Here is an 8,064-nt window from a genome sequence, read left to right as displayed (position 1 = left end):
CAGGACTTTAACTCGTAATGGAGTATTTTTACAGTTTGATATCGTTGCTTTAACTTTTTTAAGTAAAGGGTCAGAATACTTCCTCCAGCACTTTCATATCCAGTGTGCTGGTACGTGCAGGATCAAGGCTTAACGTTGAACAATACAATATGCGATGGTGCAAAGAGCCACACAATCACCAACACTACCTTTTTATTCGTGAGGTCATGGCACTGCTTACCTTACCCAACTCCTCCATCTCAGTTTCCTGCATCGATTTAGGGTCATAACTGGCCTCATAAAAGTTTGAGAGGGGACGTGAGAGCCAAACTCCAGACCCAGCCAGCGAGTTTTAATGGTACAGGTTTATAATGAAACACTCCTTGAGCCTTTCTCCCAAAGCGCTGACGTTATCCACTGGACACACGCGCATATTAAAAGCGCACGCTATTTATAAAGTGTGGGACTATCAGCGAGGCAAGGCGGGTTGGGGGGGGCTGAGAGGATGTGGAAGGCTGTGTGTGAGAGAGAGAGAGAGAGAGAGAGAGAGAGAGTGTTGCAAAATGACCCGGAGGTTTATCTACCTCTGTTACACTGTGGAGTTTTGTCATGAGGGGTTATGGCCTTTTGAGCGGATGAGCGGAGCGCTGTGTTGTTGTAGAGAGCAGATGTTTTGAGGTCACTGCTTCTTCTCAATCCGCCTCCCTGCAAGTGTTGACACTTGTGGGTTGGAGTCATACTTAATGAGGGAATCATGATGTGTGGGTTGCGACCCATAGGACAGAATTGAGCGCCATGGACGTTCATATCCCCAAGCAGCAATGATTTGCTGCAGCAGCACCCTACAGATCCCATCAATCTGGGTCTGTCTGTGTCTGGTTCCTGGTCAGAGCCCATTGCCTCCACCCACCCGGTCCACACAGACTCTAATGATTTCTTCTGATTAAAGTTCAAATATTCCCATGTGTGGTCACCACCAGCCTGGGGCGTCTGCTTGCCACTCGCACTCAGCAGGCTACTTTCAACCTTCCTGCACTGCCCAGCCAATGAACACACACCCATGAGGTCATTTCCTGCTCTGGGGGCTCCTCATGCTTAACAAAGCAGCAGATAGTATCTCAAACATGAGTCAGGTTAGTCTTGATCTGATAACCTCTGAGCATTAGCTCCTGCGATGATACGGGACCAGACTCTCAAACTGACTGTCGGTGTTCCACAGGGCCTAAAAATACACATGGATGAGTTATGGTTGATGCACAACCGCACGCGATGCTTCAACAGCTGCAAGCCAGCCCCGGCTTTAATCTTGTGTCATTTCTTACGCTTCATCGGCTTTAACCAAACGCTCTCAGAGGAGCGTCGTGCAAAGATGCGGTTGTCATTTGTCAGTTGTAACTTTTATCTCGACCCGGCAGGACTGACACATGGAAAACCCAATGACTTAATGCATCACAGAAGCCCAAAGTGCCCTGCTTTCTGCGTATGTGATGGTGGATGCTGAGACAGGAGTAAACATGAACCACCATCTGCAGCTCTTCTGAGGCAACATCCACTGATGAATTCTCTGTGTGTAATGGGCCACAGCAGGAGCTCAGACTGTGAATACAGTTGGGTTGTCGTTCATTGTGCTTCTGCTGCCATCTGCTGGTGAATAAGAGAGGGACGTCCTTGTGACGGAAATGCATCACACAACAGTAGTTTTAGTATTTACTTGCCTTTTCCAGGGTGACTACCAGCAGTTCATCAGTCATGCAAAACAACATTACCATCATTTTAAAATAGATTTGACAAAATACAACATTCTGAGAGCACAGAAGTTCAAGGGATCAACGGTGTCCAAGACGTTTAAGTTCTACCACATCTGTCTTGTAGTAAAAAACAAACTAAAATTAAAAGAGACAAACAATAGAAACTTGAAAATAAAAAATACTAGAGAGGCAATACAAACAAACATGCTTATTATTAAAAGTAGGATGATAATTGCATTTTACAGCGCCTTTCAGGGGACAGAAGGACAATTTGCACATAAGGATACAGGATATTAGTAGATCAAAGCCCAAATATACTATCCAATCTAGAAATTATAACTCATACAGACAAATAAAAAAACAAAGTAATTACTGAGGGAATATGGAGTAGAAAGACCAATATTTAACTATGTATCAGGCTAATATTTAAGTGAAGACCAAGGTGTGTGTTGGCACGTTAACTACAAATAATGTACACTTTACATTTATTCATTTAGCTGACGCTTTTATCCACTTACAATTGCTAAGTACCTCAGAGGTCGCACACCTCTGGAGCAACTTGGGGTTAAGTGTCTTGCAGGGACACATCGGTGGATGTGTCACAGTGGGGAATTGAACCCGGGTCTCTCACACCAAAGACATGTGACTTATCTACATCCCCATCACCACCACCCGCTTTACATTTTTGCTCACCATTTGTGTTTCATTAAATTCTATTCCGTATTAAAATCTATTACAGTTTTTCTCAGTCGCTTTGGTGCATTTCTCGAATCATCCTTAACATTTGCAAAAAAAGTATGTGCATTTCTCGAAACAGGTAGTACAAACGGCACAACACAGTGGATTACCTGCAAAAGCCCATAACTTGCTCAAAATCCTTAGTCTATCTCTCAAAAGCAAATCTTTGTCATTGAACTTGTCAGTGTCATCAGAACGACAAGTTCTTGTGTCTTGTTTATGAACAAACCGTGTACTCTGTAAGTATTTTCTGATGTACACTTTGGCTAAGATGATGACAATGATTGAAAATGCACAAGGCTGCACTTTTTTTGTCTGGCATATATCACTTTCACCAGTACAAAGTTATACATTGCAGGAGAGAGGACAGGAATCACAGCTATGCTTTTACTGTTCGTACTGTAATTTGTTGAGCATGTCATTGTAAGAAGAAAAGAAAGAGACAGGACTGTTGCCCGTTATATCACAGATTCTCTTCCACATCACAACAGATATCTTCATCAATTCAGGACACTTACAAAAAAATTCTAATAGACATGCACATTCATATCGAGAGAGAGAGAGAGAGAGATCTATATTTCTAGATATAGATATCTATCTATATCTATCTATAGAGATATCTATCTATATCTATCTATAGAGATATCTATATATAGAGAGAGAGAGAGATCTAGAGAGAGATCTAGAGAGAGATCTAGAGAGAGAGAGAGAGAGAGAGAGAGAGAGAGCTAGAGAGAGCTAGAGAGATCTCGATAGAGAGAGAGAGAGCTAGAGAGATCTCGATAGAGAGAGAGAGAGAGCTAGAGAGATCTCGATAGAGAGAGAGAGAGAGCTAGAGAGATCTCGATAGAGAGAGAGAGAGAGAGATCTCGATAGAGAGAGAGAGAGAGAGATCTCGATAGAGAGAGAGAGAGAGAGATCTCTAGATAGATATATATACAGTGGGTACGGAAAGTATTCAGACCCCTTTAAATTTTTCACTCTTTGTTTCATTGCAGCCATTTTCCAAAAATCCAAAAAGTTCATTTTATTTCTCAGTAATGTACACTCAGCACCCCATCTTGACAGAAAAAAAAACAGAAATGTAGAAATTTTTGCAAATTTATTAAAAAAGAAAAACTGAAATATCACATGGTCATAAGTATTCAGACCCTTTGCTCAGTATTTAGTAGAAGCACCCTTTTGATCTAATACAGCCATGAGTCGTTTTGGGAAAGATGCAACAAGTTTTTCACATCTGGATTTGGGTATCCTCTGCCATTCCTCCTTGCAGATCCTCTCCAGTTCTGTCAGGTTGGATGGTAAACGTTGGTGGACAGCCATTTTCAGGTCTCTCCAGAGATGCTCAATTGGGTTTAAGTCAGGGCTCTGGCTGGGCCATTCAAGAACAGCCACGGAGTTGTTGTGAAGCCTCTCCTTCGTTATTTTAGCGGTGCGCTTAGGGTCATTGTCTTGTTGGAAGGTAAACCTTCGGCCCAGTCTGAGGTCCAGAGCACTCTGGAAAAGGTTTTCGTCCAGGATATCCCTGTACTTGGCCGCATTCATCTTTCCTTCGATTGCAACCAGTCGTCCTGTCCCTGCAGCTGAAAAACACCCCCACAGCATGATGCTGCCACCACCATGCTTCACTGTTGAGACTGTATTGGACAGGTGATGAGCAGTGCCTGGTTTTCTCCACACACACCGCTTAGAATTCAGGCCAAAAAGTTCTATCTTGGTCTCATCAGACCAGAGGATCTTATTTATCACCATCTTGGAGTCCTTCAGGTGTTTTTTAGCAAACTCCATGCGGGCTTTCATGTGTCTTGCACTGAGGAGAGGCTTCCGGTGGAAGCTGCAGTGATGGTTGACTTACTACAACTTTCTCCCATCTCCCGACTGCATCTCTGGAGCTCAGCCACAGTGACCTTTGGGTTCTTCTTTACCTCTCTCACCAAGGCTCTTCTCCCCCGATAGCTCAGTTTGGCCGGACGGCCAGCTCTAGGAAGGGTTCTGGTCGTCCCAAACGTCTTCCATTTGAGGATTATGGAGGCCACTGTGCTCTTAGGAACCTTAAGTGCAGCAGAAATTTTTTTGTAACCTTGGCCAGATCTGTGCCTTGCCACAATTCTGTCTCTGAGCTCTTCAGGCAGTTCCTTTGACCTCATGATTCTCATTTGCTCTGACATGCACTGTGAGCTGTAAGGTCTTATATAGACAGGTGTGTGGCTTTCCTAATCAAGTCCAATCAGTATAATCAAACACAGCTGGACTCAAATGAAGGTGTAGAACCATCTCAAGGATGATCAGAAGAAATAGACAGCACCTGAGTTAAATATGAGTGTCATGGCAAAGGGTCTGAATACTTATGACCATGTGATATTTCAGTTTTTCTTTTTTAATAAATTTGCAAAAATTTCTACATTTCTGTTTTTTTCTGTCAAGATGGGGTGCTGAGTGTACATTACTGAGAAATAAAATGAACTTTTTTGATTTTTGGAAAATGGCTGCAATGAAACAAAGAGTGAAAAATTTAAAGGGGTCTGAATACTTTCCGTACCCACTGTATATATATATATATATATATATATATAGAGAGAGAGAGAGAGAGATCTCTATATATATATAGAGAGAGATCTATATATATACGGAAGCCCTAATCAAATCATTTTCTCGTGATTTCGAGATTACCATAATGGTAATTAGTGTGATTTGTTGTATCATTGGTTAGCTCACTTGGTAGAGCAGAGGACTTATAGGTTTAAGGTTGTGTGCTCAATTCTCACTGAAGACTAAATTTTTCTTTTTTATATTTTTCATAATCCTCTTCAACAAAGTTCTTATGAAAAGACCGTTTCACATGCTCACATTACTGTAAAGCACGTGCTGGACTGTGCGTTGTTGGTCCATCAACCTATGAACTTTTCATTTCCCCATCATTCCCAGGCAGAGGAAATTCCTTCTTATTCAGGGGAATCCATGTAATGTTTTAACACATTTCCTGACGGCTTTCGGAACCTTTGAAATAGCCGTCAGGAAATGTGTGATTGGATTCCCCTAAATCTCTTCATAACAAATTTGCTGAAGAGGATAATACACACAAAAGAAGAAAAAGAAAGTCAACAAGAACAGGAATCAAACTGAGCCGTGTGCTCTACCAACTGAGCTAATCAGTGACACTGGTAATTGCTTTGAAATTATCCTAAAGAAACGCACCTGCCAGCCCCTGTATTCAGCTATGGTTTGTTATCTTGTGATCACGAGATAATTAATTATCCCCGTTCTCAGGGGAAAACAACATTCGTTTTATTTATATATATTACTGCTCACTGTGTATTGTTACTGTTTACTGGTATTGCGTATGAGTGTTGCTATTTTGATGTTGTTGTTTTCTATTCTTACTTTGTTTATGGTCCTTAAGAAACAACATTTCGTTTAGCTACAGTATATACTTTTAGGCAAAGGATATGAATAAAGTATTTTAACTTTGATTTTTGATAACGTGTTCAACCATTTTGCATATAGTGACAAATGCAATGAACTTATGCCTAGATGTTTTGGGGGTAAGATTTTTCGACAGAGACTGGTATAATTCATTGTGATCAGCAGGACAAGCAATTGATAATGTAGGAAACCACATAATCATTTGCATCAGTGTGTCAAGTCATTTGCAATTTGTTCAAAACAATGAGAAGGTGTTTTTATGAAGTGCACAAGTAACGAGAAGATGTGAAGGTTGAACAATTAGTTTTGAGAATTTCTGATCTGAGAAATGCACCAAAGCGACTGAGGAAAAACTGTAACTCTTGAAACTAGTTTGAGTTGTGTAATCATCACAGTTATCATCAAGTCTGCGTTTCTTTTGTCCTTGTCACATTATCGTTGCATGGCATAGCAGTGAAGGTTTGAACGGATTTCAATAGTCACTTATAATAAATAATAAATGTTTATAATTTAGTAAAATAAATGGAGACCAACAGGTAAAAGATTCAAATGTCTTGAACGCTGCAGAATGGTTAGCTGTAATGTAAAGTCTACAAGGTTTGTATTAAACGATATTATGAAAACATATCAAAGTGTCAAACAAGCAAAATAGATCGTGTGCACTCTTTAGACTTGTTCAACTTCCTCGGACTTCCAGTATGTTTGATCGTGGAGTAATTCAGACTCCCAGAGGAGGAAACAGACGGGCAGAAGCAACCGCTTCCTCAGATAAAAAAAAGAAACGTGTTAAATTTAGCCCAGTGAGGATGTTTGCATTTGTACATCTGCTGGAGGAGGATAATGTCCTGTCTGTAAGTCTGTGTTTATGTATGATGTGAGTCAGAAAATGAGGGTACCAGTTTTTGTAACACCTGTCGGCGCGCCACTTTTGTCCAGATTGAAGTTTCTCAACAACTATTGGATGGATTGCCATGATGCCTCATTCACGCTCCCCTCAGGCTGAATTGTAATAACTTTGGTAATCCTTTTGACTTATCAACTAGCATCACCCCCAGTTCAACGTTTTAATATGTCCAACTCAGTCGTTTATGAACAAACATTTACAATGACAATCCCATCAGCCTCAGCTGTACTTTTGTTTTGCTAATTAATCATAACTAACTAATCATGCTAACCTCTAGGCTATTGTAAGACACTTTGTAACATTATTAGTAAGTAGGGGAGACCGGGGACAATTGTAACAATTTTTGGTTTCTTGATTATAACTCAAAAACTTCTTGAACTAATTGGATACAATTTCTATAGAGGTAACTTGTACCTGTGTTTTACTTGTTAACAGTCATGAAATGTTTATTCAAGTCACAATATTGATTCAAACACTAGATGTGAAATGTTACATCTGCCCCCACATGCAGGGGTGTTTGTAACAGCATATGGGGGCGATTGTAACAACACACGTAATTCCTTCATATAGATACCAAGGATCAAATTAAAACAATTTAAAACCCATTGATATTACTGCTTGAAACGTCTCCCTTGTTAATAAGTGGTACAAGGACACATGACAAATGTCAGAGCACCGAGTTGCCCCTCAACACATCATCAGAGGCAACATCCCCAAATTGAGAGGCAAAAACTTGAACCTCTGGACTATGCCAATAAGTAACAGGCCTATTGATAACACATTATACATAGTAAAGTAGGTTATAGATCATTCATATACATAAATGTTTAAACTGAACATTGTTAGAAAGATGCCATCATCTATTCTTTTTTATATTGAGCTTCTATAATGCTACTATTACAAACCAAAAATCTAAACAATGTTGATCTCTTGATAAATATGTTGATAGATTATTATTACAGTATTTAACATTGCGACAACTTCTCATTTTTAGACACTGAAGATATTAAAAGCATGAGCAATTGGCTCTTGCTGGGAATGAATTGAACCCGGTTCCCAGAATGAAAAGGCCAAAGATTTAACTATTGGACTATGCTGCAAAAGACATATTATATAATATAGATATTTAAACTGACCACAACACTTTTGTAAAAATTGGCTGGCTAGAAACGATGAAGTTAGACAACAGAATGATGATCAAAAAAAGACTTTTTAAATTAAATTTAAATTCATAGACATTAATGGTTATGACAGTATGAGAAAATTGCTGTA

The sequence above is a fragment of the Micropterus salmoides genome, unplaced genomic scaffold (genome assembly GCF_014851395.1).
Source record: "Micropterus salmoides isolate LMB-PRFRI ecotype aquatic unplaced genomic scaffold, ASM1485139v1 Ms_hic_scaffold_21, whole genome shotgun sequence".
NCBI lineage: Eukaryota > Metazoa > Chordata > Actinopteri > Centrarchiformes > Centrarchidae > Micropterus > Micropterus salmoides.
Note: the sequence above shows the minus strand (reverse complement) of the source record.